Source organism: Chrysoperla carnea, chromosome 5 (genome assembly GCF_905475395.1).
Source record: "Chrysoperla carnea chromosome 5, inChrCarn1.1, whole genome shotgun sequence".
Taxonomy (NCBI): Eukaryota; Metazoa; Arthropoda; class Insecta; order Neuroptera; family Chrysopidae; genus Chrysoperla; species Chrysoperla carnea.
The window spans coordinates 41,750,605-41,767,190 of NC_058341.1; the positions used below are offsets into that span (position 1 = coordinate 41,750,605).

At 29.1% G+C, this 16,586-nt stretch overlaps 1 protein-coding gene across 2 annotated transcripts in view; it reads right to left on the reverse strand.

Moving 5' to 3' along the window:
• The window catches only part of LOC123299857 (SH2 domain-containing protein 4A-like), a 96,821-nt gene extending 80,641 nt beyond the window's left edge, over positions 1 to 16,180 (reverse strand). For both annotated transcript variants that reach the window (XM_044882253.1, XM_044882249.1), the window contains exon 1: positions 16,058 to 16,180. The gene's annotated coding sequence lies outside the window, so the exon portion shown is untranslated. The remainder of the gene's footprint in view (positions 1 to 16,057) is intronic.
• Positions 16,181 to 16,586: the final 406 nt, after the last annotated feature.

Below are 16,586 nucleotides of genomic sequence, written 5' to 3' on the forward strand. Positions count from 1 at the left end.
TTTAGTTCAGCTAACTACAAGAGCGTTTTTTTTTTTTTTTTTAGTTTTTTTAAACTATTATTTTTTTTCCAATTTTTAGTTCAGTTAGTTGCAAAAGCGTGTTTTTAGTTTTTAATTTTAGCTGAAAAAAATAGTTAATCCTGAAGATCCTGATCAGGATAATCGGACAAACTTAATAAATTATTGTACTGTTTAATTCAATTCGACGTTTTGAAGTAAGTGAAAATCACGTTCAAAAATTCCGTTACATGGATACATTCCAAGCAAATAAAAGCGTGTTAAAAAGTAAAACAGGTGATCAGGCGATAATTAGAGTAACGAACATATATATTTCTGCTGCCTGGCTTGAAAAGGACTTGTAAAAGATTTTGATTTTTTACTAAAAATTTGAGGTATACTTATTTTAAGGTCAAAATGTTTGGCATGCTGTTTTCGATACCAGTCAGTATACTTATAATTATTTAGTATAATACTGTTATTATTAAATGATCCAACAATAATTTTTTTTTCTTTATATTAACGGTACATAAAAATTCACTTATTGCACAAATTCAGTTATAAAAAGACTGTTACTTTACTTCTTGAATATAATACCTATAGGTGAGTTGTATTTGGTTATAATATGTACATGTTGTTACTGCATACCAATAATAAATTGCTTTTACCTAATAACAGTGTTATACAGAATATGGGAAAAGTCGTGGTGAATATGATCTATTGTGGTTATATCAATAGCTATGTAAATAAACCAGCATTTTATCCGAATAATTTTTATTCACTTTAACTTTAAATTGAGAAATTTAAACTGATCTCAGTTTATATTTATCAACAATAAAGAAAATGAAATTGATATTATTCTGTCTTCATAATTTAAAAGTTCCTAACTCCAACCAGTGTTGTTGAAGTTTATACTGGCCCTAGTTCAAATTTGAGATCGTTTTAGAATTTGTAAAATCAATTTTTTCTTAAAAAGATTAAAAATTAATTATTTTAACTCTAACACAAAGCTTTGGACATTGAAACAACTTTTGCATATCAAGAGTATTTGAAAAAAGTAGAATTTTTTTATGGGATCTGCATTGATTCCAACAGAAAGTATTCTAAAATCATCCTTATTTTTGTAAAAAAATGCAAATAACAAAAATTATTCATAAAGAAATCATGCAGTGCGGTGGCTAAAAACAGTGATAAATATCATCATTAATTTACCTTATTTTTATTTATAGACAATTTTATTACAGGTATGAATTACAAATTACATAATGAACAAAATTAAATGTTATTATTATTTCTCTATCCTGTATTTTCCTAAGTGGTACATCTTGAACCGTTAGTCTTTTTAATGTCAGTAGCCAGAATGATAAGCTTGAAAATGGGGGGTAAATCATGGCTTTTGAAATAATATATTAGATTGAAGAGGAAAGCATCGCCTTAGAATTGGAGGTCTATCATTATTTATAATTTAAAGAAAATAACGTGCTTTCGATCTATTGTTGTAAAATTGTCCAGGAGTATGACTGTCATGTCAGTAGATTTCGCAGACAAACGTGGCAGTGATAATAAAAAAGAATGTACCAATAATAGAATATTAAGTATCCCAGGTCCCTTTATGGAGTTCAAATTAGAGAATGTTGTGTAACTATTTAAATTAGCATTTCTCTTAGAAATGGAAATTTACGAACATAAAGAAAAACTTTATTAAAATTTAGGAAAAATAAGATTCTTAGGTAATATGAATCATCATTTCCACTCTAAAATAATACATTTTTCATAAAAGCTCTGCAATTGGGGTGTATCGTATCTCCCTCAAGAATGAAGTGTTCCCACTTTGTCCTAAATCAAAATATGGTGGAAGCGAGGTGAAAAAATTATCAATCTCGTTTTGACAATATATTTATTATGTATTAAAATGACAACAAATTATTTATTTCGATTTTCTGAGTAAAGTCAATAATTTTCTATCAGAAGAAGATTAATTATAATATACGTATAGTTTATTAAAACGTGATTGTATTAAAACGATATAGTCGTATTTAAAATATGCATTAAATGAATTACATTCTCTTTGTTTATTGCATGACATTCATTATACATTTATTGAATAAATTTAAGTTGCATTAATATGTTAAATGTTTTGTGATTTTTATCGAATATATTATACTGGGTGTCTCACTCAGACCACCTATACAGAATGAAATTTACCATTTCTAACTACACATATCTTCAAATTTGAGCTCCGATCGAAAGTATCTTATTTAACACGAGAAAAATAATATAACTTACAAATAGTTCCGTGCACTAATGATTAATTATTCATGAGAATGAATACATACCTGAAACAAACAAGAAAATAATTAAAAATATTCGAAAAATTAAAAATTGTAGGAAAATTTAACCCTCTGCATAACAAAAAATAAGAAAAAATATAGTTTTAATATAAATAATTTTAAAATATTAAGGGACTACCAGCTTCTGTTTGCAATTAAAAAAAGGGCTTTATTAACCATGAAGTCATTTTAAAAACTATTATTATCTGTTCGTAAACTTTTCAAATAGTTTGTATACTATTGATTTTCATTATTTTGAGCTGTTATGATTTTTCAAACAAATTTATTATTTCTTAATGCTAGATTTTGTAAAAAAAATAAGTTTTATGAAATTCGTTAGCAGCGTTACCACTTTGTTGATATTACAATTTGAATATTTTTTTCGCTATTTAATTTTGAAGTACATTTGCCTTTATTTGGCACCATTAACCGATAGTCGTTATGTATGCACATATGTGCTCATGTTAGTCATTATTGCTTGTTAATTCCATGGTTAATTGGTCGCTTTAACCAATATTTAAGTGAATAAAGTTCAGAATCAATTTATTAAGACTTAAAAAATAGTTAATAATAATAGGGTTTAACCTCCGTTTTCAGACATATATCTATCACACAGAGAGAAAGAGAGAATTAAACAATTAAATTTATGATGTGGGTAGAGTCGGTTACTTCGTTCTTATACAAGCAACGGCAGGCAGTGTAATCAATTTATCAATCCATTGATTATTATTGATCAGACTTCTGCTGCCTGGATTCGAACCCACCATCTCCCAGTCAGTAGTCAAACGATTAAAGATATGATTGCATTGTGATGTTGTTTTGTTTGAACAAAAAGGTATGTGCATGTAACGAATATGTATGTAACACATGTATGTACTTGCGTTGCTCGTTATAGCCGATATATCGGCTTCAAATTTTATGAATATTGGTCGCTATAGCCGATTTGTCGTTATTTCCGATGTTGTTGTAGTTCATATATTTGTTTATGTGGGGATGTGGTCCAGATTTAATAGTTTGATTAAAACTGATGTCTTTATAATCAATTTGACTGTACTTTACTGGTTGTTAAAATCATTTTGATTTTTTCCGTTTCAATTTTGAATGACCACACTGTTTTTAATATATAATCGAATAGACAAATAACACACAATCTATGACACAGTATGCAATCTAATAACTGTTTTTCATTTATTATAAAAACACACACATATAGTATGTTCTTTATATATTCAAAATAACAGTACAAAATTTATAAATTTCCGTTTTGTTTTGCTTTAATTTAAGGACAATATCATTTTACAAATACTTTTATAACATTTTAACAATAACAAATTTGTTTCATTTTAATTTTTTTTTTAAATAAATTTTTGACACGGTTTTATTTAAAATTATTTTATATACAGACCCATAGTTACTAGAACACGTGTGTATCAGAATATAAACATTTAGTTGTTACTCGTAACTTTGATGAACGATTCCAAGTTTGAAAGTCTTACGGCATTTCTCTTCACTTACTTCTAACCTGGAACTGAACCTATCTTATTTGCTGCTATAAATAAACAATGAGGGTGGTATTTTTAAAAATAAACATTTTTAAAACGATTCAAAATAAATAATCACAGTTCGAGAAAAGTTTAATATATTGAATATCTACTCAAATTATTGATGAGCAAGATTATGAAGAAATCTTAATCTTTCTAATCAAGTACTTACCACTTGGATCCAAGTTAGTTCCACCAATGGAGACTTATTTATTCACTATTATTATTAATCCACTATTATTAATAAAAAACTCTATGAACCCGTAAAGACTTTCCACAAAAAATGACGTTAAACTAAAAAAAAAAAAAAGAACAAATTACCCCAAAAAAGAGAGCACATAGGTAAGGTAAGAAAAACTATGAAGTATTTATGCCTCATTTATCTTAATTTCATGCTGATGCGACCCAATCTTAATGAAGAGAGAAAAAAGGATTCTAAAAATTCGCTTATTTACCCTCTCCAGTTTATGAATTATGTGCGAAAAAATAAATTCAAAAATTATTAGTTGATTACACAGAAACACGAATTAAAAAGAAAGAGAGACTTTTCTTGGGACAAGAAAAATGGTCAATGTTGCGCAAAGAAATTTTTCTTGTCACAAGTAACTTCTCACTCCAAGAAAATTATTTTCGTCTATTCAAATTCTTATTTCAAGAAAAAATATTCTTGGTTCAGGCAAATATGTGTACATAAACAAATTAATTAGTGTTGCCTAAATAATAAAAATTCTTTTCGTTTGGTATAAAAAATAAAAATTGCACATATGGCCCAATTGGTAAAGCCACTTGGCATGAATAAGAAGATCCGGGTTCGAGTCTTAATATACGTGTACTCGTTTTTAAATTCCCTTTACTTCAAAGTTTTGTAGCAAACATTTTCTCCAATTCGATCAAGTCTGTAAATTCTTCAAATGAACATAAACGTTATTCACCAGCAGTGACCAAAAAATTATAAATCTGTCGAAAAATGATTTGAAATAATCGAATGCCCTTAATTATAATAATTTTATGATTAGAACGTTATGAAATTATATTTTATCTTTTTCACTTTATTTATACTTTTATAACCTAATGACGGTAACAAAATTTATGCATTATAAATATAATACTATTTAAAGGTGTGGTGAAACCATACAAATTCTACAAGTCATACATTATAAAGAAGATTATATTTGTGACATATATAAAACGGATCATAGTTTGCTTCTCTAATAGTACTACTTTTAATAATATATAATTTAAATGTAATTTTTATGAAAAAACTTTTTATACCCTATATATGAAATATATGAGAAAATAGTTCCAAGTAAGTAACGCTTAAAAATATTAATGCTGCAAACAAAATTTTGGTATAGATATTCATAAAATCACCCATTTAGTCCATTTTCATTTGCCCGTCTACCAGTTATCACTCAAAATAACTCAAAAACTAAAAGAGATATCGAGCTTTTTTGCGATAAAAAGTTTTTTGATTTTTTAAGTTTAATTTTCTCAAAAACTAAAATGATAAAGAGTAGAGAACTTCTAGGTATAGCTTCAATTGGACCCATCCCATAATATAAAGGGATTCAAAGGGATCAATTTACGGGGGATCAATTTATTTTAATTAAAAACATTAGCTTTGTGTGTCCGTGTCTATAAATACGCGATACAATATTTTATCTGTATAAGTATCTTATCCTTATATGTTTATAACATGTTATTATTTTTAGTATAATAATAATTTTAAAACCTACAACAAATATAAAATAATTATTGTATTTATCATCAAAATATAACTCCATTGTCGACACCATTTTGTCTAGACATTTATACCATGTATTTCTTTTTTTCTGAATACACTTTTAATTATTATTCATGTTAAAATAAACACATAATCTTTGTATGTAAAAAAAAATAAGTCACTGTGTATTAAGTTTGTGTAAATTTTTTTTTTCTTTCCATGTTTTGAAGTCTAGTTTAGGTTATCGACCTAATAATAATATCATGTTGTTTATTTATATGTGTAAGTAAGTAAAATAGCAGAGCTAATAAAGTGAAGTTGCCTGTTACTACTGTTTGTAAAACTAATCAACAATTATTTATGTTACGGTAAAAATGAAAAAAAAATAGTTGTTTTTATTAACAATGATCACTGATCGTAGCGAATTAAAGAGGGCACATACTGGCGTAATTAATCAAAACATTAGCCAAAATATGTGTTCATCATATAGTCCACGGGTCAGCACCCTTTTTGTTAATCGATTAAGCCATACTTGAAACTTTGTGAGTGGCTTCCTTTTGGCGGGTCTAATAAATTTTTGAAGAGAAAACTTCTTTAGCGACGTTGCACACTTTTGGTAAGGGAAAATGCTATGGGTTCGCGTTACCGACATGCTGACGTAGCTGTATATCTGTAGCTAACAGCTGATGTATTGTGTAACATAGGTACTGCGTATATAACAAGTACATTGAAATTTATGTAAATACAAATACTCTCCACAAATCGTTTGATGTATATTAATTGTTATTTCAATTGAATTGTATTTATATTTTGTCATAATCTTGTGCAGCCCGTAATATATTTAAATAATAAAAAACAATATAAACATGCACATAACTGTTGCTTGGAGTGTCAATAGATGCGAAAACCAGATTGATGTTGATAATTCTAAAAGTTCTAAGTTTTCACTTCTATCGCAGTCCCTATGACTGCCAATTTTTTTTCTCTACGACTTTTTTAAAATGAGCATGACAACGCCATATTTGAGCTATCAGTCGAAAAAAACGCAGCAAGGAATTTGTCGGACACTATGGCAACTTTGTAACATTAATAATTTAGCATTAGCATGTAATTCTATGTTTTTCTAGTATAGTACTCGAATTTTAATTACTACATCGTTTCTATGAGTTTCTACATTGTTCTTCGGAATTATATAGAATTCGAAATTTCGAATGTCATAGAAAATATTTATCAAAAATTTAACATAATTTCAGTTACTTCTATGGTAGCCAGAGTTGATAAAAGTGGGAAAAATTTTCCATTTACTTTGATGATCCTAAAAACAGAAAGCCGAGTGCTAAAAACTATTTTGCATTAAAACTGATATTGCCATCAGCAAGAAACTGATATTGTGTTTTTCTCTTTTTAAGCGCTATTCAGTTTTGTCATACGAGCTTTGGTCAGCGAGTTAATAGTCAAAGCGAAATTGACGCGGCCATGGTCAACAAATTAATCCCCGGTTTAGTATATTTTCGTTGAGGACAATGTTCATACTATCATACTTAAAGAATGGTTAGGACAAGCCCTTCTTAATTACTGGGAATTTGCGCAGGGCATGCGGCAGGCCAGATTGTGTATAACCACAACTAGGTCAATCGTCTGAAACTTACTAAAGCGCAGTTGAGAAGGGTGGTGGAAATCTTGACAGGACACTTTCGATTGAAGTACTACCTTCAAAACATGGGGATCTCTAATGATTCCACTAGTAGAGCCTGTATAGAAATGACGGAACCTCCATTATCGATTTTAATAGCGCCTCTTACCTGAAGGCGTCTCTTCTTCACATGATAGCTCGTTCTCAAGGAAGGCACAGAGAACTCCTTTTCTAGGTGCTAGGGACCCACTTGCGGTACCCCTCTTTTTGTTATTAGTATGTTACCATACTTTATCATACAGATGTGAAATATTTCTAACCATTACAAATATACATATAATACGTTGATCGTTTATATCTCTGTCATGATTAACATCATCCAATAAAATTAATTAATCAATAATAAAACGGTAAAAGACGGATATAACTAATAAATGTTGATTAATAGTTTCTTGTCAAATTTAACTATAAATTACATACAATTTAATTATTTACAAGAGTTAATTGCACTGTGACCGGAGCAAAGATTCATAAAAACTATATATTACAGCAAATATATAATAAACTGGGAATTTTTTTTCCCTGTATAAAAATTTATAATTTAACATCTATACCCTTCGTGGCACAAGTAAATTAAAAAATTTTCTGAAATATTTTGTTTCGTACCACGCATTGACAAATTTTGGTCCGTTATTAGTGACTTTATTTTAAAATATTCTGAAACATTAAAAGTTTTTTTTTAAAAAACAATGTTTTAGAAATGATTTTTACCCCAGACTCTTATTTACTCGTAGAAAATTCACTTGGAACACATCAAACGAAAATAAATCGTAAAAATAAGTAGGTAACAGAGGTATATACATGCATTATTTTTTTTTTTGAAGTCGGTTATGTTTTTGTTAAAAGTTTTTTTTATTAAATGCTTTCTTCAAATGAAAAAAAACTGTTTTGCCTATAGAAATTATAACACTCGAACATTCTTTTGGTAAAAACCAAATATATTAAATTAGAATTTAAATACTCTTATACTACAAATCTTGTTAGTTATTTACACAAATCTGACTTTTCCTTCTTATAAATGTACAACTTACATTGTTGCGTGGGTGTGGATTTCTTTACGAATAAAGTAATGTTTTTCTATGGTGGGTATTAAGATGTGACTAATGTGCCTCTTATTACATAAAAAAGAAAAAAAGACCACCAAAGTAATGTCCTAAATTATAATCTTTTACATTATACAGCCGTATAATGGTATCCATTGTGTTATTTTAAAAACATTTCTTTATATTTCACTTTAGTATACAGATTGCAGTCAACAAGAGAGACTACAAAGTGTGTGGATTTGACAGTTTGTATATAAGTCACATGACTAATGGTATAATAAGTATTATTATCCAAAGCTAAAAAATATGCTAAGCAAACTTACACATTATGGTTGGTTATTAATAATATACTCACAAGAGTTGAAATAATACGGAGTATTTGAAAGTGATTAGTATTATGTAAGGCTAAATTATATTGAAAGTCAATGACGCAATTAGAAATACTTTTATATCAATTCATTTATTCTTTTGGCATCTTTGTCCCATTATAAAATAAATATTAAAGCTACAATCTTCTATCTAGATTTATTTTATAACTAGGTGTGGACTACCCGCTTTGCTAGGCAACATCTCCACTTTCACTCCCTTCCCTCCATACCCCCTTGCGAAGGGGTACGTCATGCTCTTTTATTTGATAGCCCACTTGGGTATATATTTGAAAATATTCTATTATTCATCCCCACTTTCTCGCTCCACCTTTCTACCCTCCAAAGGTTAAAAATAGATCAAAACAATTCTATACGCTAGTTGTAGTATTTGAGCAACTTTTTAGGTTTTTGAAGCACATCCCTTTCAACTCCTATTTCAACCTCTTACTCTACTACATTATGCATGTATTATACATAAAATACATGCATAATATAGTCCTTCATTCCTCTTGAATCACTCTATTAGAAAAAACCGCATCAAAACCCGTTGCATAGTTTTAAAGTTATAAGCACACATAGGGACATGATAGGCACAGGCAGCAGGAAGCGACTTGGTTTTATACTATGTATTGATAGTGTAAGTTTTTGAGGATGTATGGACGCATGGATGAATGGATGCTTGTTGTGCTTCACGTAAAAACCACTGGACTGATTTTGATGAAACTTTACAGTATTATAACTTATAAATCATAATAGACATAGGGTATATTGATCTTGCTACGATAAGGATGACCGAAAATAGATCAAAAGAGACGATAAAACAAAATTTTCTTACAATAATCAAGTGCAGCAACCTTCGTGGTCGAATATACAAACCAGACCAAAAGCCGTCTACTTGTCTTAAAATTGGTGTTTAAGAGAGGACTAAGTGATGGAGGGGGCAATAATATAAATATGGATATTTGTAGAAATATACAAATAATGCAGAATACTGCATATAACTATCGAAAAGTATCTTTATTTGTGAAATTAACCAGAATTTAAAAAGGATTATTTCTCTTTTGTATCTACCACGGGGGTCCTTTGATTATATAATATCAATAAATTAGAAATACTTCGTACAATTGCTTTTAATAATATGAATGTTTTCGTTGCATATTGCTTCTCTAATATATATGGTTTTAAAATACCATGCAAACACTGGACCAGATGTTTACTGAACCAGAAAAATACATTAATTTAGAAGAAGCTGATAAGTACTTGTATATTTATTCAGTTAAAAAATGCAGCGAGTTTATCATAATATTCAAAGAAAGTATTTATAATTTTTTATGACAAATTTTCAAACAATAGAAAAACTTTTTGTTTTCTGGTATCATAATATTATCAGTTCCTAAAAGAACAATAAATAGGTCTGCTGTAATAATAATAATAATAATTAAGCCTATTAACTATTGAGTCCACTGCAGGGCAAAAGCCTCCCCCAAATCCCTCCACTTGTTATGATCAGTGGCGAATCTTTTCCACATTTCTCCTGAGTAGCTCACAAGACTATCCCTCCATCGCTAAATCTGGCGTCCCATCCTTCTTTTGCAATTGTATGGCGTCCAGTTTGTGGTGCGCACTGTCCATCGATCGTCTACCGTCTTGCTATGTGCCGAGCCCATTTCCACTTTAGTTTGTTTACGCAAACCGTAACGTCTTTTAGTTTGGTTTTGTTGCGTATAGTTAAAGATCTTATTTTGTCCCTTAGTTTTATTTGGTACGTGTTCCTCTCCATGCTTCTCTGGCAGGTTCTAAGTTTTTTAAAGTCAGAGGTAATTTAGGACATTACTTAGGGTCTGAGCGCCGAATGTGAGGATTGAAAGAATGCAACTGTCAAATACTTTGCGTTTCAGGGCCAAAGGTAAATTGCTCTTGAAGATGTACTTTATGGACCAATACTTTTGTCACGCATTAGTTGTTCTTTGCTGAGCCTCGATAGATGTGCTATTCTTGAAAGATACGCTGAAAGATATAAGCTGTCTTAAGTATTTGTAGCTGGTTACATTTTCGATTATTTGACCAGTGGTCTGCTGTATAGATATCAATAGAAAACATAGTTTGGTAGAATAATTAAAAATTTAGTTTTAAGTCCGATTTTGACTTCAAGAGTCAACTAGAGAGTCAAATAGTATAGTTTTTAAAAGGATGTCCGTGTGTGCACATGTATGTATGTTTCGTCTCGCATATCTCGAGAACAAATGATGATATTGACATGAGACCAGTTTCATTTAACGTATAATTATGTAACTTAGACCTGATTAGGTTTTGAGCAAAATCGGTCAAGCCGTTTTTTGTGCAGTATGAAAAATTGTATAATTGTCACTATTATCACTTATCATTTATATAGTTTTAACGTCATGGGGAGTGCAGGGGGCGAAGCCTCCGCTGGGGCTCGAAGGGGCGAAGCCCCTGGGAGATTCAGGAAGCAAAGCCCTCGCTTGGGGGTCCACGGGAAGATGAAAAAAAATTATTTAAAAAAAAAAATTATAAATATTAAAACATATGATATTTTTTTATTCTTTCAACTGGGAAGTTAGTCGTGTGAACCTTTCAGGTCGCACCTAGACCGCTTTTTTATTCTAATATTTAATCGTTTTTCAGCATCTTCTAGAAAAAAACTAATGTTCAATTCTAAAATTAATAGTTTTATAATCTTTCTTTACACTTGTTTTGACATATTATATAACATTTATCTTCTTTTAGAATTGAAATAATTCAAATTTGGACCTCATCATAACTTTATAACTCATACAACTTACTTCTAAAGTGATTCAAAGTACCTAATAGCTAAATATTTGTAGAGACTTTCAAAAAGACTTAAACAAGGTTATTATAAAAAGTAAATGAGACTTTAAGGCACCTTTTTGTATTAGATCAAACCATTGAACACAAGGTATAGAGGTCAAAAAGAAAATAGGCATCTCGCCAGACTGGAAATACTTCATGCCAAAGGATTTGGTTTACAGGTTATTGGTTTTGTGGGGAATGGGATAAGAAGTTTTATTTAAAATCGAAAGTACCGCCTTGTTGACATTTAAATCATATTCGTAGGAAACAAAATATTTTTATTGATATTATAGATTTCCGCATATCCTTGAAATATTTATACAACAACTTTTTTTGTGATATAAATATTGCAAATATAAATTTTGTAATCAAATTTTACTATTCAAATTATAAAAACCTTTGTTTTTGGTATATAATTATTTGATTAGGCAATACACAAAAAAATAAAAATAATATGACATGACTTAAAATCATTGTTTTTTATTTATTTTTCGTAAATACAACATTAAATTATAATTTGATTATTCATTAAAGACCACGTAATCAAAAACGTTACATTAATCAATTATATGTAAATGGCATCAACTAACGTAAAACGTGTCTTTTTCATTTACATATGGAACGACCAGTCTTCAATGTTCTGTTTATGTGCATAAATATGATCAGCCTTGTCTGGCATTCAATTTTCTCATTTACAAACTTAGATTTTCAAATACAAAACTTCATTCAAATCGAGGTAAACGTGATTGCATGTCACTGAATGAAAGCATTCTTTAGAGTATACATCGCTAAAACTAGGAAATTGTAATTATTTATTATTTTGCAGTTTTCGATGAATCCAAAAGACACAGTGAATTAAGTGAGGCATCAAGGGACCTGCAAATTTGTATAAATCAATATCTGTCTCATTTACAGAGGGTTCCATTAATAGAGGTCAGAATACAGATTATTTCAGTTATAGATGTGCGATTATTAAATAAGATAACGTATTATCAATATCATTGCTGCAACAAAAATATGAATACTGAGCCTTCGCGCAAAATCTTGTGCCATCTCTTTAATCCATGTTAATTAACACTGTTCAAGTTCAGGATATTCTGATAAACGTTTGAGAACATTGTTTTTGAATTTTATCTTTATTCTGAATTATTCTACAAAGAGTAGATTTTGGCACATTAAGTTCGACACAGACTTCATCGCGTGTCTTCACACTTTTATAAACCGATATTAACTTCAGTTTTTCATCTACTGATAACGATTTCAGCCTTCGTTTTGGTATTTTTCAAATAAACATCCGTATGATAATAGAGCATAACTAAAACTGAAGGTCATTGAGGCTCATAATTAGTTAAGTGCGGAATTTGCGGGTAGAATAAGAATAAGTAAGTAATTAAACAAAACGATATTATCTCAGTTCTCAGTTACAGAGGTTAATCCATATAAAATTCACTCGCTGTATCAGTTATAGAAGTAACTATTACCATAAAATCGAAAGAACGAATCCTAGATATAGAGGTTTTCTTCGTCCCTCTAGCAGAGGTAATTTAGTGCAAAAGTGTTGAGACCTCAGCATGAGTTCCAGTTATAGAAGTTTTTTTACTTATACAGGTCCCACTTAACCAAGTTCCACTGTATAAGTATTTGATTAATTCAAGATTCAATCGGGAAAAAGCTTGAGCCGCGACATATAAACCAAAAGGCATTCGTTTTACTCAAAATGGCCAAATGGTGAGATAATAATGGTTATAGTCATCGTGATGCATTCCTATGATTTTATAGATAGAATGGAATGAATGCAATGTACGTTTTGTAGAAAAAAAATTAATTTCTTTTTAATTAATTGTTTAATTTCCAGACAATTCTTGACACATTTTGTTCATTTGTTCAATTTCTTGTTTCAATAGAAACAAAAGAAATAAACAAGAACAACAAAACTTACTAGTTATATGTAAAACTCTCACATTATATTATTTTACTTATGATTTTATTAAATTAAAAAATAAAATTGATTTTATCTCTATCCGGTTTTTCAATAACTAGGTATGTATGTAAGTATATAATAATAAAACACAATAATGATCTTTAATAATTGACATTGACTTTCTTCACTTGAAAAATATGACTAAACAAGAAAAATATTTAAATATTTTGCTTTATCAATAAAACAATTTTATTATTATTTTTAAATATCCAATAATTCAATGAAATGTTTCATCAAAAATATTAAGAATCTGTACATACATAAATAGATCAGTCATTCAATCTAAAAATACATTTATTACTGTTTTCTGAAATAAATAATTTTACAGTGATAAATGAACTGACCGGAAGTTTCATTATCGTCTTTTTGAGGCCATATTTAAAATCCTGAGATTAAGTCACCACAATAAGTTATTCTAAGAAAAAAATATCTCTACATGTAAATACCCCCATAAAATATATTTCAGTAACAAAGTAATAAATTACAATAATTTTACCCTGTGTAGCGGGGTTAAGGTAATCAAATGTGTGGAATAAAAAATTGAACTGTCTATACTCAAACAATTGTACGAATTTTATTGTAAAGCTTTTTACTACATACAAATATAATACAATTCACAACACTTTTATTTTAATGTTATGTATTATGATAGATGAGTTCTTCACTTCACTCGTTCTGTTGTTAACTTGAACAGTTTGTATTGTAATCTGATCCTTCCATTTGTAAAAGTGACCGTATCGCATACTGTGCCCAATTTATATAGTTACAATCAATAGTCTAGCAAATTCTAGAACTGTCACGTATGTTCTATTGCATATATATTATTTGTAATTGTTACCACACAGTCTAGCAAATTCTAGAACTATCACGTATGTTCTATTGCATATATTTTACTATAAAAGTAAAGTCTAGAGATTCTAGTTGTACTATATGTGTGTGTTAATTGTTAACACCACACCCGTAAGACATTCGAATTCAGTTTCGTTAATTGAAAGTGTATTTTCAATATATTTGGGCTTTAGTAGAATAAGAAGGCTTAGTAGAAGTAGAAGCAGGCTTTTTTAGTAGAATTAGTAGAATTTATGCAATTACTAGTTCAAAGTTAAGTTTAATTGTTCCAATTTTAGATTAATTAAGATGATTAAGCGCGGCTTACACTATTTAATTTGAATTATTATATTTAAAATAAGGTTGTTTGGATAATGGAATGTTTTTTGACATATCTCACTATCTTTCAGCCCATATTAATCAGGAAAGTTTTATACAGCCTTTACAAACACAAATTTTGTAAGAATTTTTAATTTTATAAAAGAAGACGAATCATGATTTTAAAATTTATTTAAAAATAAAATTTAGAACCATAAATTCAAAATCAAATATTTATTTGGTTCAAATATGATAGAAAGTGGATTGTTGATTTATAGACAATTTAAATTTTGTCTTACATTCTCAAAAAATAAAATAAAACTAATGTGAAAGTTCTGCGATTATAAATTAATATATAATATATTACTACCAGTCTATAGTTTTTGGTTTGGAACCCTTTAATTTAAATAATTTTTTTTGTAATAAATGACCCTGGCCCTAATTATTATTAGTAACAATATGATTTTATTGAAAACGATGATTTCATATTATTATCTAAAGCTGCGGTTTAAACTTTATTCTAGACACTGTATTTATGTCTACGTATAGATTAAATTATATTTATGTTTACATTCAATGCTGCAACGGGAAATTGAAAATGTGAAAATAAATTTAAACAAGTATTTACTTCATTTCAACTTTTCTTCCCTATGGCCCTCAAAAATAACCTAGTATCTAATTAGGTCTTAAATAAAGGCAGAAAATTGATTTAAGGTAAAAAAAGTTGTGTTTATTCATTTTCACCCGTTTAATTTCCCATTAAAACATTGGCATTTAATTCCACAACTTTAACGAACTTTCTAAACATTTTTTAAATGATAAATTTCTCATAAAACATTACGACTACAAATTGATGTTGTCTGCAAAGGCAAGGATATAACTATGTTTAATATCAATAAAAAAGGGCCAAGTATGTAACCTTGTGTCACACTACCGATATGGCTATGAACAAAATTCAAAGCAAAGTTGAACGTGGGCTAGTACGAAAGTTAGTTTAGTTGCCAACGTTCAGTTAGAAACCTCTATGCGAAGGTTAAGACGTTTTAATCTCCCTAACTGCAACGTCTCTCATCGGAGGTTTATATAAAGTTTGCCATCCTACAACTGAGACTTCTATTATTAAGAAAGCTGCCAGTCTGTTTTTTGTAAATAAATTTGAGTTCCTTTTATGTTTTCCCTTTGTGCGTGAGCGTAAAAGTTCTTTCATTTTTGGTAGGATTTTTTTCATAAAAAAGCTCAAATTCATGGTATAGAGATCACTTTGATAAACAAACCAACAAGTGTATAAATTTGAAATTTGCGATATCGGCAGCCAAAATTTTAGTACACAATAATTGCATTATTACTTATTTCCACTATATTTTCTCAAATAATTACCACCCACATAATAAAAGAACACTCACCACCAAAACCAAAAAAAAAACAAATCTCGTAAAACTTTTGAAAGGATGATTATTGTCACTGAACACAACTTTTTTCCAAAAAAAAAGAAACACACAAAACAAAAATTATTTTCAAACTATGTGTTTTAAAATTTTTCGGTACTAGTGATTTTATTTTTTAATTGAACATAAACAAAACTAGAATAAAAACACAGTAATTTTTCTTTTCTCTTTTGGAGTAAGCCAACGTGCGATGAGTAAAAGCAACGCGCTCCGTACTCAACAAGTCTCAAATGGAGACTGTGTATGGTTTAACTAAACCAAAGAACATATAATTCATAATATAAAAATGTTGTATATACTCTGAATATTGTTCGCGGCCACTTACTCGTTTATTATTGGTTTCAATATACTCTATTCTACTCTACTCACTGACAGAGTGACTGACTGACTGGCTAGGAGCGAGGCCGACATTCCACTACTCTTTTTGTATACACAATTTAACTTTATTTGTACAAAAAAAATTATATTATTATTTTATTTTTGTACT